This window comes from Acipenser ruthenus, chromosome 1 (assembly GCF_902713425.1).
Source record: "Acipenser ruthenus chromosome 1, fAciRut3.2 maternal haplotype, whole genome shotgun sequence".
Classification (NCBI taxonomy): domain Eukaryota; kingdom Metazoa; phylum Chordata; class Actinopteri; order Acipenseriformes; family Acipenseridae; genus Acipenser; species Acipenser ruthenus.
In genome coordinates, this window is record NC_081189.1 from 39,761,126 (window position 1) to 39,777,750 (window position 16,625).

The window sequence follows — 16,625 nt, forward strand, 5'->3', positions numbered from 1 at the left end:
AGCAGTGTCCCCACTGGGGATTGAACCCACGACCCTCCGTTCAAGAGTCCAGAGCCCTAACCACTACTCCACACTGCTTAATTCAGCAATCCTTTAAAAGTAAAAGATTGCTGAATTGAAAATAAAAATCCCAGAGCTTCCCCGTAGCTTGGAAGTTGGAAGTTATTCACAATATTTCCATACTGTCCCAGGTTAAGGACTTAAACATCTGTTCACCTTATTTATACAGCTCTTAATTACTCACTTCTACAATGGTTTGCACCTTGTAAGAAGTGGTGGAAGGTTTTTGGAGGGTCAGCAATTGCCCAAGTGCAAGGCAAAATCCTTACATCTCATTGTAATGTTTGCTCCCTCTTAGTATTGCAGATCCCCACCCAATGTTATGCTCTTTTCTTCATTTGAATGCATTTCAATATCATTTAAATGGATTATGATGGCAAAGTGCTAATTTGATAGCGGGTGCAGAACGGCAGGTGAAAACCATTCTCTACATACGCCACATTCTTAGTGACTACAGTCCCACTTTACTCCAGATAAACACGGTTTTTGGCAGCAATATGGGTGTTTTGCAGCCGAAAATTATTTTACACGTATCCTTACATCGGCCCTTGTATACTTACACCCATAACCATTTTCTAGCAACAGATTAGAAAATATCTATTCCCATGTACCACTCCCAATTGTCTTTTTAACAGTATATCCTGTATGTCTTACTGAATGGTAACAAACACTGTGAACAGTATTGTCAATTTTACATGGTTTTGTATAAAATGCTTTTTTTTCTGAAAAGAACAGTATTGTGTAATATCAGTGACAGGGAAGCATACTTTATCTATTTTTGGTATTTATGTCTGAATATATAAAAGAAAAATGTGTTAAAATACTAGATACTTATCCCAGACCTAGTGCATTTGTAGCCTTAATGGATAAAAAAAATAAATAAAAAATAGCCCTGTTAAAGAAAATACAAGACAAAAACCACACAGACATAAATTGCAAAATGTGAAGTAATTCTATGAGTTGCCACAAGGTGGCACTCCAGCAATCAACACTATTTGTGAGATGAATGCAGTCATCCCTATCGCTTGCTGAATGAGATCTGACTGTCCTGTGAGTCTTTAAACGGTACTCTTTTCCTCCAAATGGTAAGCCATGAATGACTCTCAGAGTTGCTTTATACTGCATATAATGGTCCTAGTCTCTGCTGACTCTATTCTAGCTCACTGTTTGATCTTGACTTTCACAGTCACCAGTATAGAAAAAAAAAGAATCAGTACAAGGCTTTAGCCAGCCATGAAGTCACAGAGGCACTACTTGCTGTAATTGACCAGGAATGGAAATGATGTGGCAGCCACGGATTGGAGGAGCGGTTGCACTTGTTAACCAAGGGGCCATGATTAACGGTACAAAAGGGGACGTAGCGAAGTGATCTGTTCATTTGAATGGTTAATGAAACCTTTATTGTTATCATGAGTGTTGTGTGTGTTTGTCATGTCTAAAGAATTGGTTGTATGATGTTATTAGAGAGCTAACACGATCTGGAGCTGTTGCCAAAGGCCAGCACTTGCCCGGACATCACTGGACTACTGTTTGCAATTAACTGTATTTACACCACGAGCACTATCGCTCACTGTGGACTTGTGATTGTGTTTTGTGTTACGTGTGGGTGTTTAACTAAGATCGGGACTATTATTACGGGACCAACACGTAGATTAGAACGGAGCAATACACGCAGCTGTATTGGCTGTTGTCATTATTATTTACTGTCTTTTGTCATCAGACCATTAGAATATAAAAATAAAACATCATTGCACCTGGGTTATCATTCTGTCTGTCTATTAATCACCGCAGCACTCCTGCACCTGCACACTGTTAACCACTTTGCCACAGTTATAAAGAATTTCTAAAAATGTATGCCTACCTGGAATTAACAGTATTAGACCCTGACAAACCAGCTACCATCAAAACAAGAAAAACTGAAAGACATACAAAAATGAAGTTGAATTTTGAACCTCTTTAGACATGCTTTTTCCCGGCAGTAAATACGGATAATGACCAGCTTTGTTTTTTTTGTTTTTTTTTTTTGTTTTTTTTGAGAGATTACATTACTGAACTAATATTTACTCTTGGCAGTAAACCATCAGTTATCTTCACAAAGGTTACACAGATTGCAAACACGAAGTCGACTGAATTCATTTGAGACACTTCTTGCATGTTTTAATTCAATAATATTTTTAAAGCATATGAAATGTATGAAAATCATTTGCGTGCGTATGAGCTTTGCATGTCTTCTACAGTGATGCAGATAGATACATGACGTACTCGTAAACAATTAAATGAATGCCTTTTTGTTTCTTTTGCAAGGTGGTCTTTTAAGATTTACACAAAGTGACTGAGGGAATGCTTCATGTATTTTTTTGAGGAGCGCTGCGGATTCGCTGACGGAGTCTGTTGGAAGGCGTCGGCGTGGTTTAAGGACTGGCTCGCTAGCCTGGATTATCTCTGCTTTCTGAGTTGGAGGATACCGGAAATGTGAGAGCTTCTATGGATTGGCTTGAAGGGAGCAGGCTCGGGACAGCTGCAAAAGATAGGATATTTAAGACCTTTCATCACCTTTAGGCTTTCCACAACATAATATAAAATGTATGAGTCTTGTTTAATTGTAGAAGTGGCTGAAAAAATATTTCCAAATATCTATTAATCACGACACACAGAAAAGAATAAAGAAAAAATACCATGGCAGGGTGGAGAAGGAGCGGGCTCTGGAGGCAGGGGAGCGTAGAGGAGGTACAGCCAGTCTTCTAGTGCAGGAGATAAGAGTGCAGGAGATAATTAATATTGAGATAGGTAATGTTTTCATACAGGAAGGGCCTGGTTTGCAGAGAGAGAGAGAGAGAGAGAGAGAGAGAGAGAGAGAGAGAGAGAGAGAGAGAGAGAGAGAGACTTCTTTAAAGTGGAAATCAAAGAGAGAAGATGTAGTTTCTTAGCCAGAAAAGGGACTAGATTTTCAGCAGTAATCAGCAATAAAATAGATTTTTTGTGAATTGAGAATCGTGGAATTTGATATTATTGAATTTCTACTGTGTAATGTAATAACTATGCTTGTGTAGAAATGAAATTGCAAAGATAATAAGATAATATATTCACAAAAAAAGTTTTTGAAAATAAAAGATTGCTAAAGTGAAAATTAAAATCCCAGAGCTTCCCCGTAGCTTGGAAGTTGGAAGTTATTCACAATATTTCCATACTGTCCCAGGTTAAGGACTTAAACATCTGTTCACCTTATTTATACAGCTCTTAATTACTCACTTCTACAATGGTTTGCACCTTGTAAGAGGTGGTGAAATGTTTTTGGAGGGTCAGCAATTGCCCAAGTGCAAGGCAAAATCCTTACATCTCATTGTAATGTTTGCTCCCTCTTAGTATTGCAGATCCCCACCCAATGTTATGCTCTTTTCTTCTTTTGAATGCATTTCAATATCATTTAAATGGATTAATGATGGCAAAGTGCTAATTTGATAGCGGGTGCAGAGCGGCAGGTGAAAACCATTCTCTACATACGCCACATTCTTAGTGACCACTACAGTCCCACTTTACTCCAGATAAACACGATTTTTGGCAGCAATATGGGTGTTTTGCAGCCGAAAATTATTTTACACGTATCCTTACATCGGCCCTTGTATACTTACACCCATAACCATTTTCTAGCAACAGATTAGAAAATATCTATTCCCATGTTCCACTCCCAATTGTCTTTTTTAACAGTATATCCTGTATGTCTTACTGAATGGTAACAAACACTGTAAACAGTATTGTCAATTTTATGTGGTTTTGTATAAAATGCTTTTTTTTTCTAAAAAGAACAGTATTGTGTAATATCAGTGACAGGGAAGCATACTTTATCTATTTTTGGTATTTATATCTGAATATATTTAAAGCAAAAGGTGTTAAAATACTAGATACTTATCCCAGACCTAGTGCATTTGTAGCCTTAATGGACTAAACAAAAAAAAAAAAAAAAACGACAAGAAAAACCACAGACATAAATTGCAAAATGTGAAGTAATTCTATGACTTGCCACAAGGTGGCACTCCAGCAATCAACACTGTATTTGTGAGATGAATGCAGAGTCATCCCTATCGCTTGCTGAATGAGATCTGACTGTCCTGTGAGTCTTTAAACGGTACTCTTTTCCTCCAGATGGTAAGCCATGAATGACTCTCAGAGTTGCTTTATACTGCATATAATGGTCCTAGTCTCTGCTGACTTTATTCTAGCTCACTGTTTGATCTTGACTTTCACAGTCAGCAGTATAGAAAAAAAAAACAGAATCAGTACAAGGCCATAGCCAGCCATGAAAAGTCACAAAGGCACTACTTGCTGTAGTCTGCAATGACAGTAAAGACTTTGAAGAGATATCAGCGGGACTTGGGGATTAATGTGCGCACACAACGAGGGATGAAATGTGTTTTTATTTGCGGCAAATCAACGTGTAAAAGACCTAAATATTTAATTACTAGTATGATTTTAACTGAGGCCTGTGCCTCGGGTGCCTCATAGCTGGCTACAGCCTTGCAGTATCATTGTAAATGCATTCAACACAAATGGACGCTACCTCTATAAAACTTTTCCATAGTAAAATAAGTTATAGCATGATAAAGCATGGGTAAGTATTGTAAAGCCCAGAAAGGTATGGCAAATCTTATGAAAAAAAGAGACATGGCAAAACATGGTTCTGTAAATGTATGGTATAACCATGGGGAAAGCATGGGAAGACTGCAAAATTACTGTGCAAGTGTACCATGGTAAACATTTATAAGGGTAAGGGTAAATTTACTTACTTCACACCCTACTTTTTGGAATAGAATAATTATTCAGCTGAATATTAATACAGGGTCAGGTTTGTATTTTCTAAAAACAATTCTGCCAACCTAGCGTTTCCCCCAGTTGATCTGAAAATCTTAACAGTTAGCCAGTGAAATTACAAGCTAGGTCTATGTATTCTAAATTTCATCATTTAAACCTTGCAAGCCGAACAAAACAAAAAACAGTAATACATTTTTAAAGATGTGATAGATGACATTATGAGTTTTCCATTTGTTTAGCACTGTACAGTATTGTTTTTGTGTATATACTCTGCACAAAAATATCAATACAGGGGAAGAGCTTTAAACCTCATGTGAAAAGTAAGGAAGCCACATAAAGAACTTTTCAGTTGATTTACTTAATTGATGCAGGAAAAGATTCAAGTAAATGGGGGGGGGGGCTTGATTGTAGTCTTTAAAATATTAAAAGGAGCTGACAAAGTTCATCCTAAGCAATATCTTAAGCACAGCACAGAAGCCAACAGAGGACATAGTTGGGGGAAAAAAAGTGGGTAGGAGACACCTTTTCACATAGTGGTGAGGGGATGGAATGGGTTACCTAGTCATTTTGTCGATTCTGAATCACTGAGATCCTTTTTATTTTTTTATTTTTTTTATTTTTTAGGTGAAACAGCTACTAACCAGATCGGCCAAGTGGCCTCCTCTTGTTCGTAAAAATGAAGGGGCCCGATTGTTGGGACCTGAGCATTTTCATAATGCAACAGTGTAGTTTTGGATAATAATAGGAATGGGTGTAGGACAAGTAGAATTCTTTCCAACTTTTTAGTCACATACAGTGCCATGAAAAAGTATTTGCCCCCTGTCTGATTTTCTGCATTTTAGCACATTTTCCACTTTATATTTGGTCAGATTTTTTTGTGGGTTGTAGTAGTATATAGAGGGAGTCTGAGAGAAAAAATGACACCAAAGTTTGGTGCTTCTTTAATTTGTTTGGTGTGCAAGGTAATCAAACATGCAATCAGGTGTGAAAAAGTTATTGCCCCCCTAGTTAACTCAACCCAATCAAAGGGATAATTAGGGTCAGCTGTTTGAGTATTTTGGTTAACAACCAGGCCTGATTTGGGCCAGCCCTGCCCAATATAAATCTGACTAACTTTGGCCCTTACCATCAGAGTGAAGTTGTCAGCACACAGGTTCTAGAGGCACATCATGCCATGAACAAAATAAATTCAGTCTGGAAAGGGTTACAAAACCATTTCTAAGGCTCTGGGGCTCCACCCAACCACAGTCAGAATCATATTGTCCAAATGGAGAAAGTTTGGGACAGTAATGAATCTTCCCAGGAGTGGCTGTCCTGCCAAAATCTCTCCAAAGGCAAGGCGTAAAATCGTCCAGGAAGTCACAAAGAACCCTAGAACAACATCCAGGGATCTGCAGGGCCCTCTCGCCTCTGCTATGAGGTCAGTGTTCGTGACTCCACAATCAGAAAGACACTGGGCAAAATTGGGATTCATGGCAGAGTAGCAAGGCGGAAACCATTGCTCACTAAGAAGAACATAAATGCTCGTCTCAAGTTTGCCAAAAAGTACCTGGATGATACTCAAGAGTTCTGGAACAATGTTCTATGGACAGAAAGTCAAAAGTGGAACTTTTTGGCCGACATGGGCCCCGTTACGTCTATATATATATATATATATATATATATATATATATATATATATATATATATATAAAGCATCAGCGTATTGTCTGGTGTGATCAGATTTGCATGTTTTATGTTGAAGCAGATAACACTTTAAAGAAAACAAACTGTAACCAACAGCTGAAGTTCAACAATACTTGAGTTTTAGTTAAAAAAAAGGACAACCTGTTTCTTCATCATTCTATTCAAATCATGTAACTTTTTTAACTCTGCTAGCTCAAGTTCCTCTACATATACATATAGAATAGGACACTAGAGTGCTCCAGACAAGCTTGAAGCAGCTCAAATTGATTTATTTAACTTATTAAACCATAATATGGATGATAACTCACCAATAATGTGTAAGTAGTTTATTAAATTACTACACTGGTTTATTATTAGAGGAAAGCATGATATGTTTTCTAATTGTGCTATGAATATGTATAATTGATAATTGATGTAAATAGTGTTTGACCTGTACTTTTACCTTCTGTTACTTATGACCAGGGCCCTTTATTTTACATTTTTTCTTTAATAGTTAAAATAAAAAACAAGGTGGAAATCCAAGGTAATATTGGAGGAGGATGAATGACCATGTAAAGCTGATGAAGTTAACCAAGGCCTCAATTAAATCACAATTATGGTGGTGTCATACACAGTATAAAGCATGGTAATCATTTCACTGAGGCTCTGAATCAGTACTAGAAATATTTGCTTCACATTTTCCTTGGTACTGCTTCTTACAGTATACTTCCAAAAAGTTAATTCTCACTTGTTTGCTTTCCACGACAAATTCAAACCCTCAGACAGTAGAAAAATGCAGTTGGCTATGATATAAAAAGGAAAATCTACTTTAAAGGGTCACATGGGAGCTGTTAAAATTAGATAAGAGCACAGACCTTCCTTTAGGATGTGAGGGATTGTGTACAGGAAAAGAAGCCTGCTGATCAAGCAGTCATGTGACCTGTTACAGGAACCCAGATGAAGTTTTAGTGTGGAGCAATGGGATTTCACTGATTCAGGGGTGAAAACATCTGAAATCTCAGTTTCACATTGAAATATTCTCTGGATTTACAGCCACAGATAGAATTGTACAGCATTGCGAATTTGGAGTGCTACAGGGTGAGGTAATTATGGACCAGTTGATAGAACAAACGTGCTGTGTACAACTGAGAGAGCGCTTGTTATTGGAATCAGATGATTTAACATTGGGGAAAGCATTGGAGATTGGAAAGCAAATAGAAGCTGCATTAGCAGGGACGTGTAAACTATCAGGCACCTCAACTGCACAATCTTTTGACATTACAGCCCAAGTACCAGTACAAAAAGTACAGGATAACCCTCAACCACGTTCCAGGCACTGCTCTAATTGTGGATCACTCAGACATGCAGCCCAGTCCCCTGGGTGCCCTGCAAGAGGCCAGCACTGTAGGAACTGTCAAAAACTGCACCACTTCACCCATTGGTGCCAATCATGCACCCACCCCACCTGCTACCGCACCCAGCACTGCACCCTCATCACCAGTAGCAATTCATTCAGTGTCCCAGCCAGCCACTTTATTCAGAACATGTGCTTGCTACGTGAATGATACTAAATAAGGCAACTTATGGTGACTTTTTTCACATATTCCTCTGCAACAGACACCCAGTCTCTCTCTTGGCTTACGGCCACACCAAAATCACAGTTCTGGGCACTGTCTGCCTCCCGGTATGATACAAAGCCCACATTGCTAACCTATCAGTTTTTTTACATCACCGTCGCTGGTACCAACCTGATGGGACTGGGCTGGACTGGATTTCACAGCCTTAACTTCAAGCTGTCTGATCCCTGTGGTACCATATGTTCCCTGCATTGTTTGAAGGCTTGGTGCACATTACTGACTTTGTACACCAACCAATAGTTGACCCTGCTACACCACATGTCATCCAGCCCCTACAGAGGCTGCCTCTTTCTCTCCGTGACCAAGTCTCTGCAGAACTGCAGTGCCTTCTGGACACCGACATCACTGAACCCATTAATGGGTCCCCTTGGATTTCAAACCTGGTCCTTACCCGCAAAAAATATGGGGAACTGTGCGTCTGTGTGTAGACCTACGTGCTGTCAACAAAGCCATCATACCAGATAAATATCCCCTGACAACGACTGAAGAACTTACCACACATTTCCATGGCTCCACCGTTTTCAGCAAACTGGATCTGCAACATGGTTATCTACAAGTGCCACTGGCACCTGTTAGCAGAGACCTCACAGCCTTCGTCACACACACATGGGGGTTTTCAGATACAAATGCATGCCATTTGGCCTCAGCTCCGCCCCCAGCTGCTTAAAAAAAAATTATGTCCCTTACCCTCGATTTACTTGAATGACATTCTGGTGCATGGGTCTACGCAATCTCAACACGATACTCATCTACTACACGTTTTCCATCATCTATCTGCCCATCACGTGACTCAGTACTGAGAAATGTCTGCTTGGGGTTCCAGAGATCGAATTTGTGGGGTATAAGCTCTCAGGACAAGGCATCACCCCTATCCTGTCTCCCGTGGACGCCATCCTCGCCCTCCTTGACCCACAGTCAGTATCTCAGCTGGTTTCTTGGAATGGTCACATATCACCTCTGTTTCCTCCTACAGTATGCCTCCACTACGTCCCCACTACGCCACCTCCTAAAAAAAGGATGTACCTTGGGAGCGGACCTATGTTTGTGGACAGGCCGTCCAAACCATCAAGCACCAGATCACATCCATACCTACGCTCACACACTTCAGTCTCACAGCTCCCACAATTGTTACCTGTGATTCCTCAGCAGATGCCCTGGGTGCTGTGCTGTCACAGCTACATGTGGTTTTTGCTTCACACGCCCTCACTCCAGCGGAACAAAAGTATTCTGTGGGCGAGAGCAAGATACAGCACCACTGGTCAGCTCCTTTACAAATTGTCAAGAAATTGGGACCTGCCACCTACCACCGGCATGATGGGTCACATTGGCATGCGAACTGACTGTGAAAGGTTCCTGCATCCACAGAAATGTTATGTTCAGGGTTCACCTGTTTGAGATTAAGGTCACGGTCGTAAGCCAGGTTGTTAGTGTTTCCAGTGTATAGAGAGAGACAGCTAAGTGGATTGTAAATGACAAAGTGCAGTTACAGTTACAACTGACTCCTGTGTTTTCACTATATCACAGGTGTCAAATTCGAATGATGAAACACGTGCATTATTATACTGGGATTTAAATGTAAAAAATTGTTGACAAATGCAAACAGGATGTAGAAAATGGGCTTAAATGAACAGTCATAAACAGTATGCAAATAGGATTAAAGCTAAGATGTCTGGCTGCCTTGCACTTCCTGGTACTGTTCAGATTAGGTAGGATAAGCATCCTAAGGGAGTGGATTGTGAAAAACAAATAGGACAAACTCAAAAAATATAAATAAACTTTCTCCAGAAGTGAATGAAACAACCATTCCATTTGCACAGACAGCTTGTTACCAGTGACCCATTCATCGTGATGGAAACAGCATGCCCAAGGGAGATATATTTAACGCAGCTGTATCCCATTTCAGGAACCATAAGGTTTATGTCTACACTATTTGACTGGCGAAATTGTTAATTTTTGTATTTATGGGTGCAAGCTTGCAGTCCACATATCTTAATGAACAGATGGTTGGTTGTTTGCATGTTTGTTTGTATAACTTATGACTTTTTACTTGGGAATAACTTATTGGATTGATTTGATAATTTGTATACACTTTAATGGTGGGGTAGCAAAACAGGAAGAAGCAGATTGTTATCACAAAGTGTTCCCCCAAAACACTGAAGACACCCAATCACCCATTTGCCCCATAATGCCATTCCACTATGACTTGCATTCTCATTATAAGCAGGACACAAATAGCACGGTATCTTACTTGTGCCTCCCAACTACATAATTACTGAGGCGACTAAATTTAGAGTTGCAGTTTTCTAATATTTCCTAAATATACAGATTTAGAAAATGTATTTTTTTTCCTGCCATGTTTTATCACTTACATATTCTTAAATAGTTTTTTGCAGTGACAGAAAGTGAAAGCCAAATGTCTCTTTGTTGGAGGTGATTTATGTAGTAAAGGCCTAGGTGTTTACTGTAGATATATAGTAGATGTAAGTTCCAACACAGCTTCATAAGCACACACAGAAAATAAACACTTTTGAGTAACATACAATACATTCTCTTTATGTGTGTAAAATATGGGTCAACATACATATGTCCAAGATTCATCAAGTTTGGTTGTTCATATGATGTATAACCTACAATTGTTTTTCTTACTAAAGGGGTAAATATTTAATTTTAAGAAAATATCAATGATACAGAATCAAGCATCCTTTGATTGCACTATACAACAGTGAACTTATATTAGATGAGAGAGATAATAATGTCATTTAATTAATTCATTTAATAGCAGAATATTTAATTTTCACTCAAATGAGGAGAATGGCAGGAGATATGAGCATGCCAAAAGAATATAATTCTGCTCAATGAACAGCAATAGCATCTCTGTAAAAATAAAAAAAAAGTGCAGTATGGACAATATGTAAGCTGCCCTTTGCTGACACGGCTTAGACCTTCATTTTTCTTTGTGGAAAGTTCGCCAGCACACAAACATGTGCCTGACACTTGTGGTTAAATCCTGACAGTCTACAACCAGCATATATGCTTACATATGCCTGTTTGCTTCCCCCAGATTGAGACAGGAAGGCAGGGATAATGAGAAGGGATGCAGTGTGTATACACAGGCATACCGTAGTAATTTCAAATTTCACTGGAAAGCCTTCCTGTTTTTAACATTGTTCTGGGAAAAAAGGAGGCTACAAAATTCAGCTGATTTAGAGCAATTGTAGATACATATCTGCCTGGGAGATAAAAATTGAAAAACAAAGCCACTTTGTAATTTACTGTATCAGATACTCAAGAAACATCACTGGAAGAAATTCTGTTGTACAATTTAACAAGTCAATGAAGATGGAAGTATCGTATATAACTTACTAAAAATGTAACACTTCACTTATAGAAGTTTTCTATAGTAAAAGCATAGCAAAGTGTGAAAAAGCGTAATGAAAGCATAATTAAGCAGAGGTAAGCACTGTAAAGCCCAGAGAGGCATGGTAAATCATGGTAAGAAACTTGACCAACCGTGGTGAGACTATGGTAAATACATAGGATAACCATGAGAATAGCATGAAAAAACTGAAACATTATAGTGTAAAAATACCATGATAAACTTTTTATGAGGGCTCATGCTTGGTACGCATACGTATTCTGTGATTCCTTAGGTTCAGTTTGCTCATGGATGTCATGCTACATAAATAAACCCTTTTGTGACAGATTTTTGCAAAGCTGTTGCAGCCACAGTGTCACCATTTGAGATAGTGATTTCATATTTGCAGGGTTTATAGTTAGTTCACAGTTGTGTTCTATGATTTGGCCAATACAGTTTCATTACAGGTGGTGTCCATAGACATTAACCTTTTCACTTGTTTTTTAACCTCTGGGCATATCAATACAGACCAATAGAGATTTCTTTCAGATTTCCATTTTAATTAATATTTAAAAAACATTCAATCTTATGACATTATACAGGGACATGGGCATCCGCAGGGGAGGGCAAGGGGGGGGCACTCTGCACGGGTTTTCCAATTAGTACTGGCAGAAGATGAGCTGCCAACCTCGCCTCTGCCAGAACACATTTAACAATAACAAAACAAAAACGCATGGCTACGCCGTCATATATATACACATAAATACAATAAATAAATCATAATACAAAGTAAATACAAAATATGCACAGGGGTAGGGAGTACCCCGTTCTAAAATAAACAATACAAAATCAAAACAAAACAATAACATGGCAGATGGCACCTCGCTCGTCCTCCACATACAAAAATACAACTATACATAGGGGCGGAGGGGTACCCCGTTCTACCTTAAACACAAAAATAAAACTAAACAAATACATTTATGGTAGGGCTTTGCCCTGCCCCCTTCTCATTCGCAGGGCTCCTAGCCCTGTCACAACAGGCTACCATTAATATATTAGAATGCAATAGTATTATTCTGACTGAACTAAATTTGACCCCTTTTTCTGTTCATACAAAATCCAGTTGAAGCAGGTTTTAAGACAACCTACCTTCTGGCCTATTTTTAGTGTTGATTAATATGAAACACTACCATAAGCATTTTCTAATACTCATTATTTTAGACCACATTTTGGCTTAATTTAGTAAACCCGTCCTATGCTATGTGCCCCCATCTCTTCTTGTCAGGTTCTAATCAATTTTTGTGATATATAGAAAAATATTTATTTTAATATAAACACCTACCTTGTGTTATTCAAAAGGTATTTCGATCGTTAATATTAACAAGATCACTCATTATAGAGAGGCACTTGGCTTTTAAATTGCTGACCATCAGAAAAAAATCCTCGCTTCATCGGCCAAAACCAATGAGTCATTTCCAGCCTGCTTGTACTGCAAGCAGGTAAGAACAAGGTTACACAATTAGTTGTATTCCTGCAGCAAGTTCACTATTAAAGTTACAGTTTATACTATTTCGACTTATTGTATTGCTTTTCCAAATATAACAATTCTAATGGCTGTATTATTTCAGTCTTTCTAGAATATTTACTTGTAACTCAAGGGCTCATTTTAGATCAAGTCTTAACAATAGAAGCCCCGCGGCGGTCATTTTGGCGGTTTTTGGTTTTGAAATGTAATTTTCTCCAGTCGTGTAGCACATATGGGGCTGTGCGTTCGTGTACCTTTCTGTCAGTATGTATTAAATATTCTCACAAAACATAAGAACATAAGAAAGTTTACAAACGAGAGGAGGCCATTCAGCCCATCTTGCTCGTTTGGTTGTTAGTAGCTTATTGATCCCAGAATCTCATCAAGCAGCTTCTTGAAGGATCCCAGGGTGACAGCTTCAACAACATTACTGGGGAGTTGGTTCCAGACCCTCACAACTCTCTGTGTAAAAAAGTGCCTCCTATTTTCTGTTCTGAATGCCCCTTTATCTAATCGCCATTTGTGACCCCTGGTCCTTGTTTCTTTTTTCTTGAATCAGATCACCTCGTAGTCTTCTTTGTTCAAGACTGAATAGATTCAAGTCTGCATATGATATGCCTTTTAAATCTGGGATAATTCTGGTCACTCTTCTTTGCACTCTTTCTAGAGCAGCAATATCCTTTTTGTAATGAGGTGACCAGAATTGAACACAATATTCTAGATGAGGTCTTACTAATGCATTGTAAAGTTTTAACATTACTTCCCTTGTTTTAAATTCAACACTTTTCACAATATATACGAGCATCTTGTTGGCCTTTTTTATAGCTTCCCCACATTATCTAGATGAAGACATTTCTGAGTCAACATAAACTCCTAGGTCTTTTTCATAGACTCCTTCTTCAATTTCAGTATCTCCCATATGATATTTATAATGCACATTTTTATTGCCTGTGTGCAGTACCTTACACTTTTCTCTATTAAATGTAATTTGCCATGTGTCTGCCCACTTCTGAATGCTGTCTAGATCATTTTGAATGACCTTTGCTGCTGCAACAGCGTTTGCCAATCCTATTTTTGTGTCGTCTGCAAATTTAACAAGTTTGCTTAATATACCAGAATCTAAATAATTAATTTAGATTAGGAGTAGCAGAGGACCTAATACTGATCCCTGTGGTACACCACTGGTTACCTCGTACCAATTTGAGGTTTCTCCTCTAATCAGTACTTTCTGTTTTCTATATGTTAAACACTCCCTAATCCATGGGCATGCATTTCCTTGCCTACTGTGTTCAGTCTGAGGATTAATCTTTTATGCTGGACTTTGTAAAAAGCTTTCTGAAAATCTAAATAAACTATGTCATACGCTTTGCAATTATCCATTGTCGATGTTGCATCCTCAAAAAAATCATGCAGGTTAGTTTGACACGATCTCCCTTTCCTAAAACAATGCTGACTGTCTCCCAGGATATTGTTACCATATAGGTAATTTTCAATTTTGGATCTTATTATAGTTTCCATAAGTTTAAATATAATAGAAGTCAGGCTTATTGGTCTATAGTTACCTAGGGTAACTTCAAGTAAATATATATTTATTTGAAGTTACCCTAATCCTGAAGCAACTACATACTGAATAGTCGCCTATTCACTTTGCTTTCAGTCGCTCAGTCACTCGCGTGTTATTGTTCAAGGGGTTAACTGACATTTTAGGGGGTCTGGTTATACCTTCATGTGGTCCAATGCCCTCACTCACATTATATTTATCTTGGACTCTGCTGTTTCTACTCCACCAAATGGAGTAACAAGTTCCATATGTGGATTTTTTTTTTTTTTTAACACATTTTTTTAAAGCACAGAAATGTTTTGATGGATTGGAGCACAGAGCGGCGGAATACCGTTATACACCTCATTTAGTGTTTGACAAGGCAGGCACTGTTAAAAGCTGGGCATAAGGCCAGCTTTCTCCACCTAATACTGCACTAACTAGACTTAGAAAAAATACAGAGTTTTTACAGTATTGTTTCTGGGTTACATAAATTTGGAAGCCAGACTGTTTTTGTGTTCCCTTGTGAAACAGCAGCAGAGGAAAACACACCGTAAGCTTTGAATCATTGTGAGCTTTTATTCATCTCTTTGAAAGGAAATACCAGGAAAAAATAACACAAGGGAATAATATAGCACCTATACCAGTGTATTGGGAGACTCGATCAAAACATAGATAAGGTAGGTAGAACTATTGTCATGATCTGTGCAGGTGTTGGGTTGTACTGTGTTTATATCTTAAGGCTTGCGTTTCACAGCCGGCACCTACACAGTCTTAAGGCGTTTTTCCCTTTTAATAACAAAATAACTTTGAATGATTTTGAACAGTAGTTTTAGTAGGACATTTTAGTGGCACTGGAAACAGAACTCTGTTTAGTTTAGGAAAATGTAAACCTTGCTTGTTAGTCAAATAGCTTTGAAAAAAACAACGTACAGGTTCTCATTATTCATTACTATTTATTGTATGTATGCATATATGCATTTAGCTTTCACTTTTTGTCACTATTAATTACAAAGCCAACAATACTCTATAAAGATATTCGTGAACAAGGAAAACACAAATGCAAAAGGCAAACCTCTTTAAATATAGGTGTGTGAAGTAACAAAACTAGTAAGACTAGTAAGAAATAGGTCTTCGTCTTAAAGCTATGAAGATTGTCAAGTAAGATTTCAAGTCAGAAGTGCACAGCATGTGTTTCATATTTTGGAACAACATGCACTGCCAGATATCATTGAGATCATTTTATTTCCTTTGTACCCTGGCTGGTTACCAGAGAGAGAGAGAGAGAGAGAGAGAGAGAGAGAGAGAGAGAGAGAGAGAGAGAGAGAGAGAGAGAGAGAGAGAGAGAGAAGAGAGAGAGAGAGAGAGAGATTAAATTCATAACTTAACCATTCATATATTATTCAGTGTGGCAGAGTGTCTCGTCCCTTTGTTTATTATTTATTTCTATTTTGATACACACACATATATATATGACGGCGAAAGCCAGTATTATTTGTTATTGATTGTATATATATATTTTAAAAACCTTGTGAGGATGCGTGACTGATCAGCTACTGATTATTTAACTAGCTGACAGTCACGCATCCTTATTAAGCTCGTGCAGACTCTGGCCGAGGGGTAATAAGATAATATTATTATTATTTATTTCTTAGCAGACGCCCTTATCCAGGGCAACTTACAATTGTTACAAGATATCACATTATACAGATATCACATTATTTTACATACAATTACCCATTTTTACAGTTGGGTTTTTACTGGAGCAATCTAGGTAAAGTACCTTGCTCAAGGGTACAACAGCAGTGTCCCCCACTGGGGATTGAACCCACAACCCTCCGGTCAAGAGTCCAGAGCCCTAACTACTACTCCACACTGCTGCCCTAGTTAGTTATCCCCTCTGCCAGAATATAAAAGACCTGCAGATTGGCTGCACGATGAGAGACGAGAGACGAGATCCGAGATCAATAGAACAATTGCTATATTTCGAATATACTTGTTTTGTTTTGGCCCTAGTGCCCTTTTTTTGGTGTTTTG

The 16,625-nt window shown here is 38.4% G+C and overlaps 1 protein-coding gene across 1 annotated transcript in view; it reads left to right on the plus strand.

The window, feature by feature from the left end:
- The first annotated feature begins 15,095 nt into the window (after positions 1-15,095).
- The window catches only part of LOC117421212 (disabled homolog 2-like), a 61,187-nt gene continuing 59,657 nt past the window's right edge, over positions 15,096-16,625 (plus strand). Inside the window, exon 1 of the mRNA XM_034035318.3 lies at positions 15,096-15,268. The gene's annotated coding sequence lies outside the window, so the exon portion shown is untranslated. The remainder of the gene's footprint in view (positions 15,269-16,625) is intronic.